The following is a 26,716-nucleotide window of genomic DNA, read 5'->3' as shown; positions in this document are numbered from 1 at the left end:
CAGGTCTGCTTCTCCTGATGCGATGGATTATAGGACTACATGAATACGCAGTTTTGAGCTGCAACATGTGAAATGCAATTCTGCTGTCTGTTCCCCTAGTTCACACCGAGACCCATTCACCAATCAGACCTCACCTCAGTGACCTACTGTTGTTTCTGATGTGGAAATATTTCCATTTTCAAATTCTCCTTCTGCTTAGGGTCTCTCCCCTGGTCATGCTTTCAATCTGACCCATTCTACTAAAGTATTTAACTGATTTTAATTCAACTGTTTAATTCATCAGAATCTTTTACCTTGAGTAATGCCATCTTTTGTGTTTAAAGTGAACGTGTTTCCCTCTATTTCTGTCCCTGACCATGATTAAGAGCTCTGTAGTGTCAGTGATTCCAGCCTTATGTCGTTCCAGAGCCAATGAATTCTCTGGATTCCCAACAATCTTCACCACATTGTATGTTTTCTCTTTTGGTTTGACGCTGTCCCTTACTTGCCTTATCGTTCATGGCTGCCTTGTCCTCTCATGAGTATGTTTCATATTCTATTGGATGAATTTCTGATATTATCTTCCGAATTATCACCAGAAACTCCTGCCATTGCTGCTCCATGGTTTTCCCTGTTTGGGTCCCCTTCCAGGAGAAAGTGAGGTCTGCAGATGCTGGAGATCAAAGCTGAAACTTTATTGCTGGAACAGCACAGCAGGTCAGGCAGCATCTAGGGAACAGAAGATTCGACGTTTCGGGCACATGCCCTTCTTCAGGAATGAGCAGAGAGTGTTCAGCAGGAGAAGATAAAAGGTAGGGAGGAGGGACTTGGAGGAGGGGCGTTGGAAATGTGATAGGTGGAAAGAGGTCAAGGTGAGGGTGATAGGTCGGAGTAGGGTGGAGGCGGAGAGGTCAAGAAGAAGACTGCAAGTCAGGAAGGCGGTGCCGGGCTGGAGGGATTCGGCTGAGACAAGGTGGGGGGAGGGGGGATGAAGAAACTGGTGAAGTCCAAGTTCATCCCCTGTAATTGGAGGGTTCCCAGTCGGAAGATAAGACGCTCCTCCTCCGACCGTCGCGTTGTTGTGGTTTGGCGGTGGATGAGTCCAATGACCTGCATATCCTCGGTGGAGTGGGAGGGGGAGTTGAAATGCTGTGCTACAGGGTGATTGGGTTGGTTCGTCCGGGTGGCCCAGAGGTGCTCTCTGAATCGCTCCGCAAGTAGGCGGCCTGTCTCCCCAATATAGAGGAGGCCACACCGGCTGCAGCGGATGCAGTAGATAATGTGGGTGGAGGTGCAGGTGAATCTGTGGCTGATATGGAAGTTTCCTTTGGGGCCTTGGAGAGAAGTGAGGGGGGAGGTGTGGGCGCAAGTGTTGCACCTCCTGCGGTTGCAAGGGAAGGTGCCGGGAGTGGAGGTTGGGTTGGTGGGGGGTATGGATCTGACAAGGGAGTCGCGGAGGGAGTGGTCTCTACGGAAAGCTGATAGAGGAGGGGAGGGAAATATATCCTTGGTGGTGGGGTCCGTTTGGAGGTGGCGGAAGTGACGGCGGATGATGCGCTGTACATGGAGATTGGTGGGGTGGTAGGTGAGGACCAGTGGGGTTCTGTCCTGGTGCCGGTTGGAGGGGCGGGGCTCAAGGGCGGAGGAGCGGGAAGTGGAGGAGATGCGGTGGAGGGCATCGTCGATCACGTCAGGGGGGAAATTGCGGTCCTTGAAGAAGGAGGCCGTCTGTGTTGTGCGTATTTTGAACTGGTCCTCCTGGGAGCAGATGCGGCGGAGACGAAGGAATTGGGAGAATGGGATGGCGTTTTTACAGGGGGCGGGGTGGGAGGAGGTGTAGTCCAGGTAGCTGTGGGAGTCGGTCGGTTTGTAGTAGATGTCCGTGTTGATTCGGTCGTCTGAGATAGAAACAGAAAGGTCTAGGAAGGGGAGGGAGGAGTCCGAGACTGTCCAGGTGAATTTGAGGTCGGGGTGGAAGGTGTTAGTGTAGTGGATGAACTGTTCAACCTCCTCGTGGGAGCACGAGGTAGCGCCGATACAGTCATCAATGTAGCGGAGGAAAAGATGGGGGGTGGGGCCAGTGTAGTTGCGGAAGATGGATTGTTCCACATACCCTACGAAGAGGCAGGCATAGCTGGGGCCCATGCGGGTGCCCATGGCTACTCCTTTTGTTTGGAGAAAGTGGGAGGATTGGAAAGAAAAGTTGTTCAGGGTGAGGACCAGTTCAGTCAGTCGAAGGAGGGTGTCGGTGGAAGGGTACTGGGTGGTACGGCGGGAAAGGAAGAAGCGGAGTGCTTTGAGTCCTTCGTGATGGGGGATGGAGGTGTACAGGGACTGGATGTCCATGGTGAAGATGAGGCGTTGGGGACCGGGGAAGCGGAAATCCTGGAGGAGGTGGAGGGCGTGGGTGGTGTCACGGACGTAGGTGGGGAGTTCTTGGACTAATGGGGACAGGACCGTGTCGAGGTAGGAGGAGATGAGTTCGGTGGGGCAGGAGCAGGCTGAGACGATGGGTCGTCCGGGGCAGTCAGGTTTGTGGATTTTGGGCAGGAGGTAGAAGCGGGCGGTGCGGGGTTGTGGTACTATGAGGTTGGAGGCGGTGGATGGGAGATCCCCTGAGGTGATGAGGTTATGGACGGTCTGGGAGATGATGGTTTGGTGGTGGGGGGTGGGGTCATGGTCAAGGGGGCAGTAGGATGAGGTATCTGTGAACTGGCGTTTGGCCTCAGCGGTGTAGAGGTCGGTGCGCCAAACTACTATTGCGCCTCCCTTGTCAGCTGGTTTGATGGTGAGGTTGGGGTTGGAACGGAGGGAGTGGAGGGCTGTGCGTTCCGAGGGTGAGAGGTTGGAGTGGGTGGGAGGGGTGTGGGAGTTCAGGTAGCGGTTAATATCGAGGCGGCAGTTTGCAATAAAGAGGTCGAGGGCAGGTAGGAGGCCAGCACGGGGTGTCCAGGTGGACGGGGTGTGTTGGAGGTTGGAGAAGGGGTCGTCAGAGGGTGGGTGAGGGTCTTGATTGAAAAAGAAGGCACGGAGGCGAAGGCGGCGGTAGAATCGTTCAATGTCACTCCGTGTATTGAATTCATTGACCCGAGAACGTGTGGGAACGAAGGTGAGACCCCTCCTGAGGACTGATCTCTCATCCTCAGAGAGGGGCAGGTCCGGAGGGATGGTGAACACACGGCAGGGCGGGGAGCTAGGACCTGGTGTGGGACTGGAGCTGGATGTGGGGGCGGGGTTAGGCCTGGAGGCGGGGACAGAGGTCGGCGGGGGGGCGGGGTTAGACGCGGCGACGGGACTCGGCCGGGGGGCGGGGTTAGGCGCGGTGACGGAACTGGGCCGGGGGGCGGGGTTAGGCGCGGTGACGGAACTCGGCCGGGGGGCGGGGTTAGGCGCGGTGACGGAACTCGGCCGGTGGGCGGGGTTAGGCGCGGTGACGGAACTCGGCCGGGGGGCGGGGTTAGGCGTGGTGACGGAACGCGGCCGGGGGGCGGGGTTAGGCGTGGTGACGGAACGCGGCCGGGGGGCGGAGACACATGCGGCGATGTCCGAATGCAGGTCGCTGACGTCACTGGGGGCGGAAGTAGCTGCGGCCACCACGGAGACAGAGTTTTTCCCCATACTCGCGGAGGTTTCCAATCTGTTGGCGATTGTCTTCATGACGATCGCAGAGCAGGTTGTCTGTGCGGCGATCCCGGAGGCGGTTGTTTGGGCCGCGATCATGAACGTTGCGAGGTCGGTGGGGGCGGAAGTGACGTCATCGTCTGAGCGTCTGTGGCTATTGCCGCGGGCGCTGTAGCGGCCGCGTGTGTAGTGGCGCCGGACTAGAGGCCGATGGAAGGTTCTGGAACAGTTGAGGATTCCGGAGTTTGGGGGTAAGTGCATGAAAGTTTTTGGTACTTACTGCCTTTAATTTCTGATATGGCTAGAAAGAACTGTTTGTTCAGTCTATGGATTCTTCTGTAAATGAAGAACAGTAGAGGTCCTTTACAGGTCTGTGAGAGAGTTGTCCTGAGCTGGGGTAGGTCGAGTTGCAGGGAGTGTAGGTACCGGCGCATGGCTGCAAGCGTGGAGTGGAGGATCCGGAGGTAGGTCCGTTGCTGGAGGCTGCGGATTTGTTGCAGGTACTGGTAGTCCTGGTTGGGTCCAAATTGTGTTGGTCAGAAGGTGATCTGGAGTCCATGGGGGATCAGTCGGTTCCGTAGGCAGGTGCTGAGAAAGGAGATATGGCTGTGGTAACGAGTCTGCTTCAGAATGTGGCTGAAGAGCTTCTGTGCAGAGGAGATGACCTGGGGTGTGCAGTGAGAGAGGGACTCACTGAAATCTTTATAGAGAGAGGCAGAGAGCTTCTTCAAGGAAGGCATCCTTGTAAGAGGATTCGCAGTAGGTTGAAATCTTCGAGGAGAAAGTGAGGTCTGCAGATGCTGGAGATCAAAGCTGAAACTTTATTGCTGGAACAGCACAGCAGGTCAGGCAGCATCTAGGGAACAGAAGATTCGACGTTTCGGGCACATGCCCTTCTTCAGGAATGAGCAGAGAGTGTTCAGCAGGAGAAGATAAAAGGTAGGGAGGAGGGACTTGGAGGAGGGGCGTTGGAAATGTGATAGGTGGAAAGAGGTCAAGGTGAGGGTGATAGGTCGGAGTAGGGTGGAGGCGGAGAGGTCAAGAAGAAGACTGCAGGTCAGGAAGGCGGTGCCGGGCTGGAGGGATTCGGCTGAGACAAAGGTGAAGAAACTGGTGAAGTCCAAGTTCATCCCCTGTAGTTGGAGGGTTCCCAGTCGGAAGATAAGACGCTCCTCCTCCGACCGTCGCGTTGTTGTGGTTTGGCGGTGGATGAGTCCAATGACCTGCATATCCTCGGTGGAGTGGGAGGGGGAGTTGAAATGCTGTGCTACAGGGTGATTGGGTTGGTTCGTCCGGGTGGCCCAGAGGTGCTCTCTGAATCGCTCCGCAAGTAGGCGGCCTGTCTCCCCAATATAGAGGAGGCCACACCGGCTGCAGCGGATGCAGTAGATAATGTGGGTGGAGGTGCCAATTAATTCTGGCCAGCTCCTTCCGCATGCCTTTGTAGTTGCATTTCTCAATTAGCATAATATTACATCAAAACTTGGATTAAGATTTATTGCTCAGGTGCTCGTTGTTGTGGTTCTGTTCACCGAGCTGGGAATTTGTGTTGCAGACGTTTCGTCCCCTGTCTAGATGCTTGGGAGCCTCCTGTGAAGCGCATCTGTGATGTTTCCTCCGGCATTTATAGTGATTTGTATCTACCGCTTCCGGTTGTCAGTTCCAGCTGTCTGCTGCAGTGGCCAGGATATTGGGTTCAGGTCGATGTGCTTGTTGATTGAATCAGTGGATGAGTGCCATGCCTCTAGGAATTCCCTGGCTGTTCTCCGTTTGGCTTGTCCTATAATAGTAGTGTTGTCCTAGTCGAACTTATGTTGCTTGTCATCTGCCTGTGTGGTTACTAAAGATAGCTGGTCAAGTCGTTTCGTGGCTAGTTGGTGTTCATGGATGCGGATCGTTAGCTGTCTTCCTGTTTGTCCTATGTAGTGTTTTGTGCAGTCCTTGCATGGGACTTTGTACACTACATAATAACAGATGGCCTGGAGTGAGTTACAGCCTGGAATCTAATCGAGGGGTTCAGGGAGTTTTAGATACAGAATAACAGATGGCCCGGAACGAGTTACAGACTGGAATATAATCGAGGAGTTCAGTGTCGTTATGTTCGGAATAACAGATAGCCCGGAGTGAGATACAGGCTGGAATCTAATCGAGGGGTTCAGGGTCGTTATATACAGAATAACAGATAGCCCGGAGTGAGTTACAGCCTGGAATATAATCGAGCGTTTCAGGGTGGCTTAGGTACAGAATAGCAGTTGCCCCGGTGTGGGTTACAGCCTGGAATCTAATCGAGGGATATGTTAACCTTTTTATGTGTAATAACTTGTAACTGGGAGTGAGTCACAAAGTGGACGATTGGCCAAGTGCTTTCAAATCTTGACTCACATAAACATAATGCAGTCACAAACTACACAACTTTACTGACTTCCAACATTCCTAGTTTGAGGACTATCCACCTCTGTTTTCCCCTTTCACTGAAGATACTAATATACCTTTTTTACTGCACTGCCATTCTGGTTACAGTGCTACCTATCTCTCACTGTCTCATTTACCTTCAATCCTGTTGAAAGATACTTAAACCAACAGACACACAAAGTTCCAGAAAGAGCATTATTTAATTGCAGTTGCATTATTTTCTTCTATTTGGAGACAACACACAATTTGAACCCACAGAAGGTCAGTATGGGATTTGAGAAACCCTTCAATTTGGGATAAGGCCGAGCCAGGCAGGATTCTGATCCAACGGTTCAAATCTACAATTCAGTGGCTGAGCTCGATCAGGTTTTCGATATTATGTTTCTCTCATATATTAGGAGCTTGGAAAGTAAGGCAGATCTTACTGGAATGTCACATTGTTTCTCCGCATTCACTGTAAACACGTTCTGGGATTTGCATTTTAATCACCTTCAAAGAGCTGTCTACATTTCCTATCTCTGCTAGCATCAATGAATGGAAATTGCTTTTGACACATTGCCCCCTCTCCCTTGCTGAAAGTATTCCTGACACAAATCAGTCAGGCAGACATTTTAGATTTGTCTACAGCCACCATTTTATATCAGCAAAATTATGACTTTGAGCTTATAAATAAGGGAAAGCAAGAGAAACTGGCAACATCAATACAGTTTGAAAATATATGAAACATTGAACACGCAGACAGCATCACACACAAACAGACAAACACAGACACACAGAATCACACACAGAGAGATAAAGACACCTTCCAGAAGCTGTCTCCATTTCCTATCTTGCAAGGGAATTCATGATATGATGATGCATTCATGCAGGACAGTAAACAGCTTTTGAGACTTTCCCCATTGTGACAGAAACTCACCCCCAATCTGAAACTTGGAGATATGTAACAGGACAGACATGAAACAGCAGCTTTCTGTGTCCCTGCTCCCAATGTAACATTTGACCATTTAGTTAATCTTGTCTTCGGTCTAACATCCAACAAGGATCATTTCACAGATCCAATAACAGATCCCCAGGAGTGAGTTCCAGACTGGAATCTAATCGAGGGGTTCAGGGTGGTTTACATACAGAATAACAGATAACAAGGAGTGAGTAACTAAATCACGGAGTCATACAGTCAAACAGACGTATAGCATGGAAACAGACCCTTTGGTCCAACCCGTCTATGCCGACCAGATATTCTAACCTACTCTAGACTCTTTTTCATGCACTTGGCCCATCTCCCTACAAACCTTCCCAATCATATACCCATCGAGCTGCATTTTAAATGTTGCAATTGTACCAGCCTCCACCACTTCCTCTGACAGTTCATTCCATTCATGTACCACCCTCTGAGTGAACAAGTTGCCCCTTAGGTCTCTTTCATATCTTTCCCCTCTCACACTAAACCTATGCCCTCTAGTTCTGGACTCCCCACCCCAAGGAAAATACTTTGTCTATTTATCCTATCCATGCCCGTCATGATTTTTTAAACCTTGATAGGGTCACCCCTCAGCTTGATTCTCCAGGGAAAACAACACCAGCCTATTCAGCCTCTCCCGGTAGCTCAAATCCTCTAACTCTGGTATCCTCCTTGTAAATCTTTTCTGAACCGTTCCAAGTTTCACAACATCCTACCGATAGGAAGGAGGCCAGAATTGCACGCCATATTCCAACAGTGGCCTAACACATGTCCAGTCCAACTGCAACATGACCTCTCAATGACTATACTCAAAACTCTGACCAATAAAGGAAAGCATACCAAATGCTGCCTTCATTATCTTATCCACCTGCCACTCTACTTTCAAGGAGCTACGAACCGGCACTTCAAAGTCTCGTTGTTCAGCAACTCTCCCTCGGACCTGACCATTAAGTGTATAAGTCCTGCTCAAATTTGCTTTCCCAAAATGCAGCACCTCTTGTTTATCAAAATTAAACTATTCCATCAAGTGGAATAGAATTGAAGGTTTTGGGGTGTTTTTGAAACATGCGAGTCACACATACATGGAAGTGAGTTACACGTTGGAATCTAATCGAGAGGGTTCCGGGTCATTCATATAATCCCGACAGTGGGGAAGCAAGCCCTTCAGCCCATCAAGGCCACACTGACCCTTAGAAGATTAACCCATCCAGACCCATTTCCCCACATTTACCCCTGACTAATGCAACTCACCTACACATCCCTGAATACCATGGGCAATTTTAACAGGGTTTGGATTGGATGGTTAATATACAGACTAACAGATACCCAGGAGTGTGATACAGACTGGAATCTAATCAAAGGATTGAGTTGGCTAATGTACAGATTTCCTTACAAATGGAAGTCAGTTACAGATTGGAATTTTATCAAGGGGATTTGGGACGACTATGTGTATAATAACTGATGCCCCAGAGTGAGTTACAGCCTGGAATCTAATCGAGGGTTTCAGGGTGGTTTATATGCAGAATAACAGGTAGCCCGGAGTGAGTTATAGAGTCATAGAATCATAGAGATGAACAGCATGGAAACAGACCGTTCGGTCCAACCTGTCCATTCCGACCAGATATCCCAACCCAATCTAGTTTCACCTGCCAGCACCTGGCCCATGTCCCTCCAAACCTTTCCTATTCATATACTCATCCAAATTCCTCTTAAATGTTGCAATTGTACCAGCCTCCACCACTTTCTCTGGCAGCTCACTCCATACACGTACCACCTTCTGCGTGAAAAGGTTGCCCCTTAGGTCTCTTTCATGTATTTCCCCTCTCAAACTAAACCTATGCCTTCTAGTTCTGGAATCCCTGACCCCAGGTTAAACCTCGATAAGGTCACCCCTCAGCCTCCAACACTCCAGGGAAAAGAGCCCCAGCCTATTCAGGCTCTTCCTGTATCTCAAATCCTCCAACCCTGGCAACATCCTTATAAATCTTCACTGAACCCTTTCAAGTTTCACAACACCTTTCGGATAGGGAGGAGACCAGAATTGCAAGCAATATTCCAAGAGGGACCTACCCAATGTCCTGTACAGCTGCAACATGTCCTCCCAACTCCTGTACTCGGTACTCTGACCAATAAAGGAAAGCATACCAAACACCTTCTTCACTATCCCCTATCTTCCTGCGACTCCACTTTCAAGGAACTATGAGCCTGCACTCCAAGGTCTCTTTGTTCAGCAACACACCCTAGGACCTTACTATTAAATGTAGAAGTCCTGCTAAGATTTGCTTTCCCAAAATGCAGCACCTCGCATTTATCTGAATTAAACTCACTCTGCCACTTTTCAGCCGATTGGCCCATCTGGTCCAGAGCCTGTTGTAATCTGAGGAAACCCTCTTAGCTGTCCACTACACCTGCAATTTTTGTGTCGTCTGCAAACTTACTAACTGTACCTCTTATGCTCGCATTGAAATTATTTATCTAAATGACAAAAAGTAGAGGGCCCAACACTGATCCTTGTGGAACTCCACCGGTCACAGGCCTCCAGTCTGAAAAACAAACCTCCACCACCACCCTCTGTCTTCTACCTTTGAGCCATTTCTGTATCTAAAAGGCTACTTTTCCCTGTATTCCATGAGATCTAACCTGCTAATCAGTCTCCCATGGGGAACCTTGTCGAAAACCTTACTGAAGTTCATTTCGATCACATCGACTGCTCTGCCCTCATCAAACTTCTGTGTTGCTTTTTCAAAAAACTCAATCAAGTTTGTGAGACATGATTTCCCACGCACAATGCCATGTTGACTATCCCGAATCAGTCCTTGCCTTTCCACATACATGTTCATCCTGTCCCTCAGGATTCCCTCCAACAACTTGCCCACCGCCGAGGTCAGGCTCACCTGGCTTGACTTTACCGCCCTTCTTAAACAATGGCACCACGTTTGCCAACTTCCAGTCTTATGGCATCTCACCTGTGACTATCGATGATACAAATATTTCAGCAAGAGGCCCAGCAATCACTTCTCTAGCTTCCCACAGAGGTATGGGGTACACATGATCAGGTCCTGGGGATTTATCCACCTTTAACCGTTTGAAGACATCCAGCACTTCCTCCTCTGTATATCTGGACATTTTGCAAGATGTCACCATCGATTTCCCTACAGTCTATGTCTTCCTTATCCTTTTCCACAGTAAATACTGATGCAAAATATTCATTTAATATCTTCCCCATTTTCTGTGGCACCACACAAAGGTCGCCTTGCTGATCTTAGAGAAGCCCTATTCTCTCCCTAGTTACCCTTTGTCCTTAATATATTTGTAAAAAACACTTTGGATGCTCCTTAATTCTATTTGCCAAAGCTATCTCATGTCCGCGTTTTGCCCTCCTGATTTCACTCTTACGTGAACTCCAAATTCCTTTATACCCTTCGAAGGATTCACTCGATCTATCTTGTCTGACATATGCTTCCTTCTTTTTCTGAACCAAACCCTCAGTTTCTTTAGTCAGCCAGCATTCCCTATAACTACCAGCCTTCCCTTTCAACCCTGACAGGACGTTATAGCCTGGAATCTAATCGTAGGGTTCAGAGTGGTTCATATACAGAATAACAGATAGCCCGGAGTGCGTTACAGCCTGGAATCTAATCGAGGGGTTCGGGGTGGGTTATATACAGAATAACAGATAGCCCGGAGTGGCTTACAGCCTGGAATCTAATCGTGGGGTTCAGGGTAGTTCATATACAGAATAACAGATAGCCCGGAGTGAGTTACAGATTGGAATCCAATCGAGGGGTTCAGGGTGAGTTATATGCAGAATGACAGATAGCCCGGAGTGAGTTACAGCCTGGAATCTAATCGAGGGGTTCAGGGGAATTAGTATACAGAATAACAGATAGTCAGGGGTGTGTTACAGCCTGGAATCGAATCGAGGGGTTCAGGGTGGTTTATATACAGAATAACAGATAGCCCAGTGTGAATTACAGACTGGAATCTAATCGAGAGGTTCAGGTTTGTTTATATACAGAATAACAGATAGCCCAAAGTGAGTTACAGCCTGGAATCTAATCGAGGGGTTCAGGGTGGTTTATATACAGGATAATAGATATCCCGGAGAAAGTTACAGCCTGGAATCTAATCGAGTGGTTCAGGGTGGTTTATATACAGAATAACAGACACCCCGGACTGGGTTACAGCCTGGAATCTAATCGAGGGGTTCAGGGTTGTTTATATACAGAATAGCAGATACCCCGGAGTGTGTTACAGCCTGGAATCTAATCGAAGGGTTCAGGGTGGTTTATATACAGAATAACAGATATTCCGGGGTGTGTTACAGCCTGGAATCAAATCGAGGGTTTCAGGGTGGGCTATGTACAGAAAAACAGATAGCCCAGAGTGAGTTACGGCCTGGAATATAATCGAGTGGTTCAAGGAGGTTAATATACGGAATAACAGATAGCCTGGGATGTGTTAATGCCTGGAATCTAATCAATGTCTGTTCACTTTAAGATAGGTCGGGTTTTGCTGAAAAGAAAGTACAGCCACAGATGCCAGCTAAAGGTCAGACTGTTCGAAATGTAACAATTAGCTGGGAAATGGAAGACTGCGTTTTGGTTGCTGTTTTGACAGCAATTCAAATGCGATCAAAGATTTTAAATAATGCTTGGAATATCCGAAGCCAATGGAATTTGAATATTATTGTTTGTACACCTGGAAATCAACCAAATTATGAGAACTATTGTATCAAGGGAAGTAAATAAACCTAGCATTTTGAAATAGAGGGAGAACCACTGCCATCCAATAGCAGATTATCTGCTACAGAGCAGGAGTGCTAACTGGCCATCTCAAACACTGTCTACCAAAATACATGTTCATTTAAAACCTACTTGTATTAAAAAAAAACATGACCCAGGGAGATCAGCAGCTGGAAGACTGAACACAGCGGGGAAGATAGAAACTGTATGGTCTTGAGATTGTAACGTTTAATATGTGGGTTGTTGGAACAGCATATTTTTTACAGAGTTGGAGTCAGATAGTAAGTAGCTAAGACAAGCGCGGCTAGGATTTGTGAATAGCTGTTGTTTAGTGTTCACTATTAAAGTTAAGAAACTAACTTGCTGTATTTTGTTTAAATACTGGAGTGTAGGAGATCTGTGTCACTCATATTTTAATAGATTATGAGGTGAGGAGAGCTTTTCTGGATGTTAGGTTTTAATTAACAGAGAGGTTCGACTCCACCTTGTAAATGTCCATCCACGCTAACCCCATTTCCCTGCAGTTGGCCCATATCATTCTAGTCCTTTCCGAGCCACATATTTATCCAAATACTTTTGAAATGTTGTTAATGTACCCCCTTCAACCACATCTGCTGGCAGCTCATCCACGTACCAGCCATTTATGTAAATAAATGGTCCCTCAGGTTCCCTTGTATTCCTTCCGCTTTAACCTTAAACTGATCCCCTCTCGTTCTCGATTCTATAAACTTTGGAAAAGACTGAGAGCATTCACCCTACCCATATCCCTCATGGTCTTACACAGCTTTAAAAGGTCCCCCCTCAGTCTCCTACACTCTAAAGAAAAGGTCCTAGCTTGTCCAACCTCTCCCTATAACTCAGACCATTGGGTTCTGGCAATGTCCTTGTAAACTTCTTCTGCGCTCTTTCTAATTTCATTACTTCCTCCCTATAACAAGGTGACAAAACTGAACACAATACTCCAAGTGCAGCCTTACCAAAATCTTGGATAACTGCAACATAAATTCCCAACTTCCATACTCAATGTCCTGCCTGACAAAGGTCAGTGTGCCAAAAGTCTTCTTCACTGCCCTGCCTACCTGTGACTCCACTCTCAGGGAACAGTGCACCTGCCAAGGCCTCTCTGCCCATGACACCCCTCAAGGCCCGCTCATTCACCGTGAAACTCCTACCTTGATTTGAGATTCTAAACTGCAAGACCTCACACATCTATATTAAATTCCATTTGCCATTTCTCAGCCCACTTGCCCACTTGATTAAGGTCCTGCTGCAATTTCTGATAAACTTCCTCATTGATCATGCTCCCACTTATGTTAGTATCATCTGCAAACTTACGAATCATGCCTTGTACATTCTCAACCAAATCATAGATAACAAAAAGCTATGGACTCAGCCTCCAGCCTAACAAGCATGCTTCCACTAAACCCTCTGCTTCCTATCAACAAACCAACTGTGTATCCAATTGGCCAGTTCCCCCAGTATTCTATGTGATGGAACCTTCCAGAACAGCCTGCCATGTGGAACCTTATCAAAGGCCTTACTGATATCCATAGAGACTACGTTTACTGCTCTGCTCTCATCCACCTTCTTGGTCATTTCACCAAAGGACTCTAACAAATTTTGCAAGCATGATCTCCCACTCACAAGTTTATGCTGACCGGTCTGAATCAAACCCTGTGTAAGTAATTGGTGCAGTCAATGGTATGCTGTACTTCATTGTAAGACGATTCGAGTACAGAAACAAAGTCATCTTCCTGCTGTTGCAGAGCCTTGCTAAGAGAGAGCATTTGGGGCACTCTCTACAGATTTGATCTCCTTTGAAAGGAATGATCTCCTTACCACAGACACGGGTGATGGTAACATGAGATAGAGTGAATTAGCTGAGTGTTTAATCTGCAGAGCTTTGAGAGACGAAGAAATGGTGATGCTGAAACATGAGGAGTGGCCGCGATCACTTATTTCCAAAATAGACATTGATCGGGTAAGAAATTCCATACTTTACCCAGGATTGATTGGTTTGATTTATTGCCACGTGTACCTCAGTACAGGAAAACACTTTATTTATGAGCAGTGGAGGCAGATCATAGCAAGCATGGCCAGACAGATCATAGGGTGGAAATAGACTTGGATAGAGTAAGGCATACAGGTTACACTGAACAGGACCTGCACTAGACAAGATCAACATGAACAAGATCAGCATTATTTGAACATAGAGTGTCCATTCATTCCTCTAACATAGATTTCCTAATAGTTTATATGCCTAAATTAACTCTCCCTACTTTATTGTGCAGTCGGCGTGTGAACCCGTACTCAACGTCATGTTGTTCACAATCCCCAACAGCACCCACAATACCTTCCATCTGAAACAGGTAGCCATTCCCACCAGCTTTCGCCCTACATAGAGAACACCAGGCTGTCTTCTCGGGGATGAAAGATGTCATCTTGAGACTTCACACAAGACATTTGGCTTCCCTCCTCACAGCAAGAAAACCACGCTAAAGTCCCACGTGTGTATCATGAGCAACGGACCCAGTAGGAATAACGTGGAGCAGTCTGTCTGTGCAGCCTCTGCTCCACTTGTTCATCATGTTAGAGCATCATTTAGGAGACATTTAAGACTGCCGATGCTGGAGATCAGAGTAGAGCTTCGATTGCTGGAAAAGCACAGCGGGTCAGGCAACATCCTTGAAGCAGGAGAATCGACGTTTTGGGCATAAGCCATTCATCAGGAATTAGCATCAATTACCTCATTCTGCCCCTGTGTAAGTGCATTGAGATGGGAATGGCCTCCTACTGTTTTTGTGTAAGTGGCTCAATGGACTGATTGGCTTCTTCCTCGTCCAATTGGACAGGGCCACGGGCGTGACTAGGTTTCCCCTGGTTAATGTTTGACAGCTCAATGTACTGACCAGTGTGACAGTGCTGCAGCTTTAAGAGGTTATTTTGACCTGGTTTATTTTAAGAGAGAGTGTGTTACAAAGCTGGCTAGTTCAGGCCACTTGAGTAAACAGCTAGCGAGGCCTTAGGTTAATTTTAATGCAGCCTGAATGGGTGTGGCCAGCTCTCACAGGTTAGGATCTTTGGGTTTTGCTTTCCCAGTAACGTCAGAAACTATTGGGGTCTCCACGGAGTTGGAAGCGTCAGTGAATGTCTCCTAGTTGCTACTCTCTCTGAATGATCTCTTGATGCTGTTTTTAATCCTGGATTGGAGAAATATTTGTGACATTCTGTGTCTGAACTTTCCATTTTGCCAAGGGCTGTGTTTATGGGATTTCCCTATATTGGAACAGTTCATTAGTAAGAGTTCCTAGATCTATTATTCTGTTAAGCTGTCCAATACAATTACGTTATTCTAAATTCCTCTTTCTATAGTTTTATTCCTTTTTTCTTGTTAAAATAGGTGGTAATTTTGCAAAACGTTAGTCCAATCTGTTCACTCCGATCAGATATCAAATCTGATTTAATCCCATTTGCCAGAATTTGGCCAATATCCGTCCTCTTTCAGACACTTTTTAAATGTGCGATTGTAACCGCCTTCAGCACTTCCTCTGACAGCACTTTCTGTACACACACCACTCTCTGTGTGAAACATTTATCTTCAGATCCCTTCGAAATCATTCGCCCTCTCGCCTTCAGCCTATGCCCTCTTGTTCTGGACTCCCCTATCCTGGAGAGCAGAACATGGCTGTTCAGAATATCCATGCCCCTGATGGTTTTATGAACCTCTATAATGTCACCCTTCAGCCTCTGACACTCCAGGGAGAAACACCTCAACCTAATCAACCTTTCCCTAAAGCTCAAACTTCCAGACGTGGAACATCTGTGTAAGTCATTTCTTCAGAAAACCAAGTTGTACGCAGTATTCTTAAAGTGGCCTCACCAACATCCTATATAGATGCAACATGCCACCACAACTCCTATACTCAATGCTCTGTCTGATTAAGGCAAATGTGCCAAATGTGCTCAGCACCACACTGTCTACCTGCGACTCCACTTTCAAGGAACAATGCACCTGCAGCCCTATGCCCCTTTGTATCACAACATGCCCCAGGACCTGACCATGAAGTGTATAATGTCTGCTCTGATTTGCCTTCTCAAAATGCAAAGCTTCATATTTATCTAAATTAAACCTCATCTGTTACTCTTTGCCTCTTTGTCCCATTTAATTGCGGTCTTGTTGTACTCTGAGATAATCTACTACACCACCTCTCTGATGTCATCTGTAAACTTACTAACTATGGCTCCAATATTTACATCTAAATCCTTTACATAAATGATGGCATGCAGTGAACTCAGTACTGACTCTTGCAGCACACTGCTGCTCACAAGTCTCCAGGCTGAAAAATATCCCTCCTCCTTCAAACCATTTGTGACTAGCTTCCTCTGTATCCCATGTGACTGAAACTTACTAATCTGTCTACGAATCAGAATGAAATACTAGCTATGAAGAGAGGCTGAGTAGGTTAGGTTTATTTTCACCTGAAAAAAGGAGATTGAGGGGGGACATGATTGAGGTTTACAAAATCATGAAGGGTAAAGACAGGATGGACAGAGACAAGCTTTTTCCCAGGGTGAAGGATTCAATAACGAGAGGTCACGGTTTCAAGGTGAGAGGTGGAAAGTTTGAGGGAGATACATGCGGCAAGTACTTCACACAGAGGGTGGTGGGCATTTGGAACGTGTTGCCAGCAGAGGTGATAGAGGGAGGCACGGCAGATTCATTTAAGATGCGTCTGGACAGATGCATGAGTAGGTGGGGAACAGAGGGATACAGATGCTTAGGAATTGACCGACAGACTTAGACAGTACATTTAGATCGGCTCAGGGTTGGAGGGAGAAGGGCCCGTTCCTGGGCTGTACATTTTCCTTGCTCTTTGTTCTTTAAATGAACACCTTGCTGATGTCTACATAGACAATGTCTACCAAACTGCCTTCATCAATCTTCTTTGTCACATCTTCGAAAAACTCAACCAAATTAATGAGCCATGATTTCCCATGCAGAAAGACACGTTGTCTACCCCGATCAGCCCTTGCCTTCCCAAATGTATGCAAATACTATCCCTCAGAATCCCCTCAAACAACTGACCCACCACTGACATCAGGCTCACCTGTCAATAGTTCCCCGGCTTTTTGGGTCACTGTTTCCTTTTCTACTCCCACTCCTCCACTGCTCACAACAAGTGTTAAATGTAACCAGGTCGGTGATATGGCCGATGATGTCGGTCTCAGACTGGGTCAGGATCAGTTTTAGGAACAAGTCAGGCTAGTTTCTTTAATCTGCTAAAACAACACGTTTATAATGTTACTCAATGTTACTCAAACTATGATGGAAAGATGAATGGCAAACCGTTTGTGTATTGCAATTATATAAACAATATTTCCCTTTCTATAAATATTGACGCACACACACACACACATGCGCACACACACACACACGCACACACACACACACACACACAATTTCTGCAATTTTAACTTGAAAGAACGGTGTCCAGATATTATTGGAACTCATGACAAAGGAAAAATTGCAAGATTTTACAAAACGTTATTCTGCTTATGAAGATATTGTACTCACACAGCTGCTAGCAATGGGATTTCATCCTGGGAGATTTGGATTTGGCTGAATTCCATTTGCTTTAGGCAGTGAGTAGATTCCAATGAGTTCTGGTCAGGGACCATCCAAAGGGTAGCACGGTGGTTAGCAATGCTGCCTCATAACGCCAGGGACTTTGGTTCGACTCTAGCCTTTGGTGTGTGGAGTTTGTACGTTCTCCCCGTGTCTGAGTGAGCTTCTAAGAGGTGCTCCAATTTCTTACCACAGCTTAAAGTGTGTAGGTTAGGTTGATTGGTCATGCTAAATTGTCCGTAGTGATCAGGGATTTCAAGGTTAGGTGCATTAGTCAGTGGTAAACATAGGGGAATGTTTTGAGAAGGTTAGTATGCATTTGTTGGGCCGAAGGACCTGTTTCAACACTGCAGGGATTCCATAAAAATAAGAATGGTAACGATGAGTTTAGAGTTTTTTTTAAATAGCTGTGACGAGGAACAATGAGGGAGAGAGAGTGCAATAGGCCGTTCCTTCTCGGGCAGATTACATTTTCTCCCTCTCTGAGCTGAATCACACAGTAATGTCATCTTCTACAAACTGGACCATGTGAGGTCTCCTTGTACATTGTCCACACTATGTCTCCATCACATTCCCTGTTCCATGTAGGTGCATGGATAAGACATCAGTTTGGATGGTGCTGTGAGCAGCTGCCCTCCCCCTCCCCTTCTTTGAATGAATCCCTGTTGGTTTTCACCCTCTATCAATGCCTGTGCAGTGGCGTGGGGAGGCCAGCAGAGGGTGGCATTGCATCACTTTAAGCACCACAGAGACTGCCAGACCTGCCCGACACAGAGACACACAGATACACACACGGGAATGGTTAGGACACAACATTGAGCTCGTCTGTCAATTTAAACTAAACATACAGAAATGCTCAATTTGCCTTGTAAACTGCTAAAATATGAGTGACAGAGAACTCCAAATTCCACTGTTTAAACAAAAATATCAATTTATTTTTTCAACTCTGAAAGTGAACATTTTACATCAACTATTCACAACTCTGAGACCTCATTTCTCTTAACTGCTTATTACCCTACTCCAACTCTACAGCAATATACTGTTTCAAAAAGACACTTATTAAAATTACATAAACGTAACTTCAAAATCACACAGCAGCTGTTGTTCCATCTGACCTCACACCAATATCCCTTTTTCCCATCTTTCCTGGGAAGACTGGCTCATGTTACAGGATGCTATCGAAGTGTCTACATTTCAGCATTCTGCAACTTGGGAACACATACTTCCATGACACTGTCTCTCAGTCTCCCCATCTCTGTCTATACCCCAAACTCTTCCAGTGTGGTGATATTTAAACTGTTTCCCCCGCCATCTCTCTCTGTGACAGTGATGCTCACACCCACAGCACCCCTTTGTCAGTGCACAATGGAGAGATGGAGCTGTAAATGGGTGGGAGCTGCACATCCTGTCACTTCCAGCATGGGCTGCAAGTTTCCCCACACTGGGCAGGGATCTCACACAGTGCTACTGAGCAATGCACTAGGGTGGTGTACACAGCTCTACATGCTGGGAGCGTAACTGCTCCTGGGTTACAGATTAATGCACTGCGGAGGTGTACATAATCCTACATTCTGGGAGGGTAGCTGCTCCTGGTTTACAGATGAATTCATGGGTGATCACTTCACAGGTCGCTGGTCAGACTATCTGGTTGAGGTTTATAGATAATACAATGATCTGGTCTGTTTAGCTCCCCATGCTGCATGGATATTTGTTTCAGGTTTACACATTGATTCCCTGCTGTGGTCTGCACAGCACCCCGTGCTGGACAGATATCTCGTCTGGGCTTATAGATCAATGCACTGCTGTAGTCTGCGTTGCTTCCCATGCTGAATACTTGCTGGAGGAACACAGCAATCCAGGCAGCATCATGATGTGTAGAATTTGATGTTTCAGGTGTAGCCCTCCTTCAGGACTCTAACAGAACGGTAACTTCCGAAATGTCGACTTCTCCACCTCTTGATGCTGTCTGGATTGCTGTGTTCTCCCAGCTTCCTGCCTGTCGACTTTGGACTCCAGCATCTGCAGCTTTTCTGTTTCTATCCCAGCTTCCCAAACTGGACAGAAGTCTAGTCTGCGTTTGAAGATAAGTGATGTGACATGATCTATGCAGTGTTTCACTCTGGATAGATTACTGACCAGTGCAATGGATGAATCTGGACAGATCGCCGGCTTATACTGAGCAATACACTGGCCTGGTCTGCACAGTGTTTCACGGTGAACAGATATCTCCTCTGGGCGTATGGTGTCTGGGCTGGTTCTGTGGGGTGGATTGAATATGTGGTATATCTAACCCTTTCAGCTGATCTGGCAATGCCTTTAGTTCCCATTCCTGTGATTGGACCCTCCGTCTCTCACCCCATTAATGTTACAGTGTGTCCAGGTACAGTACATCATGTTGGTGGGGTGAGGGAAAGGTGATGGACAGGTCAAGCAGTTCCCCGGAAATTTCTGTCCCCGACATTCTATAACTGACATTCCCCGGAACATTCTGTCCCTGATATTCTATAACTGACATTCCCCGGAAAGTTCTGTCCCCGACATTCTATAAGTGACATTCCCCAGAACGTTCATTCCCTGACATTGTTTGTGAACGGCCGGACGTCAGTGAATTGAACAAACAATAAGATCCCGAGGGAAGAGATCCCGTTCCAGGGAGAAGGAGACACTGTCCCGAAGGCCCCTCAGGCAGTTAAAGGGGTGAATACGTTTACCCTGCGTTTACATTTCTTCACGACACAGGATCGACCACAAGTTAGACCAAAGTACAGGAATTCCCAAACTCCGTTTGTTATCAGGAAACTGGGAGACAATCCTTCAAGACAGCAACGTTTCCACCCTTCGTATTAGGAACTGGGAAGGAGTGACCTGTGTCTGCTCTCGAGTGATAGGGTGTGTGGAAAAGTTCCAGAAACCATCTGTCCTTATGGATGTGTCTCTGTGTGTTTGGGGAGGGACGGTTTCCTGTGGTTTATATTACATTTTTGTTAGTAATTCCGACCTTCCCATTTGTTATTCCAGCTCCAATTATTTTAATAAATCCCTGAATACAGGGACACATTTGAAAATCTCACTGGGTTCCCGATCAAACGGGTCCCTTTGCCTCCAGGCTGGTGGATAATAGGTTTTTGTTTTCCTTCCTCACAGTTAACGTAGTAACCATCTACGTCCTGTTTTATAAAGATTGTGGATTATCTCCATGTGTCAGACGTTACCTGGGGGCCATGGCAGCGGCGGATCTCCTGGTCATTATCCTCGATCTGATACTGAGACACATTCCCATTGTTTATCGGGAACAGTTTTATTTCCTGATGGACTCCGTCCCCGTGTGTAATATCCACGCCGTCCTGCTTTATGCAGCCACTGACTGGTCTGTCTGGTTCACCGTCACTTTCACCTTTGATCGGTTCGTGGCCATTTGTTGCCAGAAGCTGAAAAATAAATATTGCAGTGAGAAAACGGCGGCTGTGGTTCTGGGAGCAGTGACTGTACTGAGCTGTTTAAAGAACATTTCCTGGTATTTTATGCTCACGGCTCGGTATTGGCTGAACAACCAGCCCTGGTTTTGTTCTGTAACAATGGCCGTTCGATCCTCCAGTGTCTGGGTCACAATCGAGTTCCTCCAGTACATACTAACCCCGTTTGTCCCATTTTTCCTGATTCTGCTGCTCAATATTCTCACTGTCAGACACATTTTAGTGACCAGCAGAGCCCGCAGGAGACTCCACGCTCACACCAATGGGGATGCTCAGTCTGACACAGAAATGAGAAACCGAAAAAAATCCATCATTTTACTGTTTGTGATCTCGGCCAATTTCGTCCTGTTATGGTCAATGTTAATGCTGCATTCTATATGGAGACGGATGTCGGATATTGGGCATCGGACTGTATTTCTCCATCGCTCTGTGCGGGAATTGGGCTTCATGCTGCAGCTCCTCAGTTGCTGCACAAACACCGCGATTTATGCCGTGACCCAGACTAAGTTCAGGCAGCAGCTGAAGAATGTGCTGAAATATCCCTTCACCCAAATCCATCCATCAATCAAATTCCCTCATTAATCAATCCATCCGGGATTTTCTCATTTCAGTTCAGTGTTTCAGCGATGGAGCAGACTGTCGCTATGGTAACTGACTGAGGATAGCGCTGGTTTGTCCATCCTTAACCCCCAGGGGGGTTACAGGGAAACATTTCAATGTTTCAATCAACTAAGGGGCCAGTGAAAAAAGGCACCATTCCACTGACTGCATCCATCGCTTCCATTTGTAAACAATAAAAATGTTGATTCAAGCGTGCCGAGCAGCAGAGTGACCGATGTTGTTGTATGTCTTTGTGTTGCAGAACCTGAGCTGGGGAGAGACAGACTCAGCCCCACGTCCTGGCCCTCAGGGAAGCGAAGGGTACTGGGCGCTGAGCTCAGGAGCTGGGTTTAACTCCCTCTGTTTCCCCGATAGTGAGAGAGATTCAGTAAGAGAGAAACCTAAGAGTTGCAGATTTATTATCAACAGAACCCCCTCACACTTACTGGGCCACTATCACCCTGACCCTATCACACTTATTGCGTCACGATCAGCCTGATCCCTCAGAGTTCCTGCATCACTATCACCCAGACACCCTCACATTTACTGCATCAATATCATCCTGCCTCCTCACAATTACTACGTCACTGTCCCCTTACACACCCACACTGACTGCGTCAATATCATCCTGAACCCCTCACACTTCCAACTTCACTACAAGTTGGACACACTCGCACCTCGTGCATCACTATCAGATAGAGCAACTTACACTTACTGCATCACTACCAGCCTCTCCCCTCACACTTATTGCATCACTTTCACACTGGCACAATCACACCGACTGCATCACTGTCACCCTGACCCCCTCACGCAAACTAAGTCACTATCAAACTGACCCCCCCACACTTACTGCGTCAATACCAGCCTGACCCCCTCACACTTACTGTGTCACTGTCCCCCTGAGCCCCTCACTATTCCGGTCTCACTTTCACCCTGACCCCCTCACACTTACTGTGTCACTGTCACCCTGACCCCCTCACACTTACTGTGTCACTGTCACCCTCACCCCCTCACACCTACTGTCTCACTGTCACCCTGACCCTCTCACACTTACTGCGTCACTGTCACCCTGACTCACTCACACTTACTGCGTCGCTCACACCCTAACCCACTCACATTTACTGTGTCAATACAAGCCTGACTCCATCAAACTTACGGTGTCACTGACACCCTGACCCCCTCAAACTTACTGTGCCACTGTTACCCTGACCCCCTCACGCCATCTACGTCACTATCACCTTGACCCCCTCACACTTAATGCGTCACTGTCACCCTGATCCCCTCACACTTACTGTGTCACTACCACCCTGACCCCCTCACACTTACTGCATCACTATCATCCTGACCCCCTCAAACGTACTGTGTCACTATCACCCTGACCCCCTCACACTTACTGCACCACTGTCACCCTGACCCCGTCACACTTACAGCGTCAATACCAGCCTGACCCCCACACACTTACTGCGTCACTGTCACCAGAGCCCCTCACACTTCCGGTGTCACTGTCACCCTGACCGCCGCACACTTACTGCGTCACTGTCATCCTGGCCTCCTCACACTTGCTGCGTCACTATCACCCTGACCCCCAAACACTTACAACTTCACTACAAGCTGTGCAGACTCACACCTACTGCATCACTATCAGATCGAGCCCCTTACACTTACTGCATCACTACCAGTCTATCCCCCTCACACTTATTGCATCACTATCATCCTGGCACAATCACACTGACTGCGTCAATGCCACCCTGACCTCCTCTCACTTACTGTGTCAATACCAGCCTGATCCCCTCACACGGACTGTGTCACTGTCACCCTGGCCCCCTCACACTTACTGCGTCACTGTCACCCTGAACCCCTCACACTTACTCTGTCGCTGTCACCCTGACCCCTCACACTGACTGCATCACTGTCACCCTGACCCCCTCACACCTACTGTGTCACTGTCACCTGGAACCCCTCACACTTACTGCGTCACTGTCACCCTGACCCACTCAGACTTACTGCGTCGCTCCCACCCTAACCCACTCACACTTACTGTGTCAATACCAGCCTAAACCCCTCACACTTACTGCATCACTATCATCCTGACCCACTCACACTTACTGCGTCACTATCACCCTGACCCACTCACATTCACTGCGTCACTATCATCCTGGTACAATAACACTTACTGTGTCACTACCCGCCTGACCCCCTCAGGCTTACTGCGTCACTGTCACTCTGACCCCCTCACACTTACTGTGTCATTGTCAACCCTGAGCCCTTCACACTTACGGCGTCACTGTCACCCTGACCCCCTCACACTTACTGCGTCACTGTCCCCTGAGCCCTTCACACTTACTGTGTCACTGTCACCGTGACTCTCTCACACTGACTGCGTCACTATCACCCTGACCCCCTCACACTCACTGCGTCACTATCACCCTGACCCCCTCACACTCACTGCGTCACTATCAACCTGACCCCCTCACACTTACTACGTCACTGTCACACTGTCCCCTCACACTGACTGCATCACTGTCAACCTAACCCCCTCACACCTACTGTGTCACTGTCACCTGGAACCCCTCACACTTACTGCGTCACTGTCACCCTGACCCACTCAGACTTACTGCGTCACACCCACCCTAACCCACCCACACTTACTGTGTCAATACCAGCCGAAACCCCTCACACTTACTGCATCATTATCACCCTGACCCACTCACATTTACTGCGTCACTATCACCCTGAACCCCTCACATTCACTGCGTCACTATCATCCTGGTACAATAACACTTACTGTGTCACTACCCGCCTGACTCTCTCAAACATACTGTGTCCCTGTCACACTGACCCACCTCAGACTTACTGTGTCAATACCATCCGGACTCCCCAAAATTACTGCGTCACTGTCCCCCTGAGCCCTTCACACTTACTGTGTAACTGTCGCCCTGACCCCCTCACACAGACTGAGTCACTGACACCCTGACCTCCTCATACTTACAGTGTCACTGACACCCTGACACCCTCAGACTTACTGCGTCACTGTCACTGTGACCCCCTCACACTTACTGTGTCACTGTCAACCTGACCCCCTCACACTTACAGCGTCACTGTCACCCTGACCTCCTCACACTTACTGCGTCACTGTCCCCCTGAGCCCTTCACACTTACTGTGTCACTGTCACTTGGATCCCCTCACACTTACTGCGTCACTGTCACCCTGACCCACTCAGACTTACTGCGTCGCTCCCACCCTAACCCACTCACACTTACTGTGTCAATACCAGCCTACACCCCTCATACTTACTGCATCACTATGACCCTGACGTCCTCACACTTACAGTGTTACTGTCACCCTGACCCCCTCAGGCTTACTGCGTCACTGTCACTCTGACCCCCTCACACTTACTGTGTCACTGTCAACCCTGAGCCCTTCACACTTACTGCGTCACTGTTCCCTGAGCCCTGCACACTTACTGTGTCACTGTCACCGTGACTCTCTCACACTGAATGCGTCACTATCACCCTGACCCCCTCACACTGACTGCGTCACTATCACCCTGACCCCCTCACACCTACTGTGTCGCTGTCACCTGGAACCCCTCACACTTACTGCGTCACTGTCACCCTGACCCACACAGACGTACTGCGTCACACCCATCCTAACCCACCCACACTTACTGTGTCAATACCAGCCTAAACCCCTCACACTTACTGCATCACTATCACCCTGACCCAATCACACTTACTGCGTCACTATCACCCTGACCCCCTCGCATTCACTGCGTCACTATCATCCTGGTACAATAACACTTACTGTGTCACTACCCGCCTGACTCTCTCAAACATACTGTGTCCCTGTCACCCTGACCCACCTCAGACTTACTGTGTCAATACCAGCCGGACTCCCCAAAATTACTGCGTCACTGTTCCCCTGAGCCCTTCATAATTACTGTGTCACTGTCGCCCTGACCCCCTCACACAGACTGCGTCACTGACACCCTGACCTCCTCATACTTACAGTGTCACTGACGCCCTGACACCCTCAGACTTACTGAGTCACTGTCACCGTGACCCCCTCACACTTACTGTGTCACTGTCAACCTGACCCCCTCACACTTACTGCGTCACTGTCACCCTGACCTCCTCACACTTACTGCGTCACAGTCCCCTGAGCCCTTCACACTTACTGTGTCACTGTCATCCTGACGCACTCACACTGACTGCGTCACTGTCACCCTGACCCCCTCACACTGACTGCAGCACTATCACCCTGACCCCCTCACACTTACAATATCACTGTCCCCTGACTGCGTCACGGTCACCCTGTCACACTCACAATTACTGCGTCGCTGTCACCCTGACCCCCTCGCACAGACTGCGTCACTATCACCCTGATCCCCTCACACTTACTGCGTCGCTCCCACCGTAACCCACTCACACTTTCTGTGTCAATACCAGCCTGAATCCCTCACAGCTTACTGCATCAGTATCTCCCTGACTCGCTCACACTTACTGCGACACTGTCACCCTGACCCCCCTCACATTCACTGCGTCACTATCATCCTGGCACAATCACACTTACTGTGTTATTACCAGCCCGACTCCCTCAAGCCTTCTGTGTCCCTGTCACCATGACCCCCTCACACTTCCTGCATCACAATTACCCTGACCCCCTCATACTTACTGCATCACTATCACCCTGACCCCCTCACACTTTCTGCATCACAATTACCCTGAGCCCCTCAAGCTTACTGCGTCACATTCACTGTGTCACTATCATCCTTGCACAATCACACTTACTGTGTCACTACCAGCCTGACTAGCTCAAACGTACTGTGTCCCTGTCATCCTGACCCCCCACACTTACTGTGTCACTGTCACCCTGAACCCCTCACATTCACTGCGTCACTATCATCCTGGTACAATAACACTTACTGTGTCACTACCCGCCTGACTCTCTCAAACATACTGTATCCCTGTCACCCTGACCCACCTCAGACTTACTGTGTCAATACCAGCCGGACTCCCCAAAATTACTGCGTCACTGTCCCCCTGAGCCCTTCACACTTATTGTGTCAGTGTCGCCCTGACCCCCTCACACAGACTGCGTCACTGACACCCTGACCTCCTCATACTTACAGTGTCACTGACACCCTGACACCCTCAGACTTACTGCGTCACTGTCACCGTGACCCCCTCACACTTACTGTGTCACTGTGACCATGACCTCATCACACTTACTGCGTCACTGACACCCTGACCCCCCTCACACTGACTGCAGCACTATCACCCTGACCCCCTCACACTTACA

Source organism: Chiloscyllium plagiosum, unplaced genomic scaffold, assembly GCF_037043375.1.
Source record: "Chiloscyllium plagiosum isolate Xiang-an unplaced genomic scaffold, Cpla_swu_hap1 HiC_scaffold_45, whole genome shotgun sequence".
NCBI classification, from domain to species: domain Eukaryota; kingdom Metazoa; phylum Chordata; class Chondrichthyes; order Orectolobiformes; family Hemiscylliidae; genus Chiloscyllium; species Chiloscyllium plagiosum.
Note: the sequence above shows the minus strand (reverse complement) of the source record.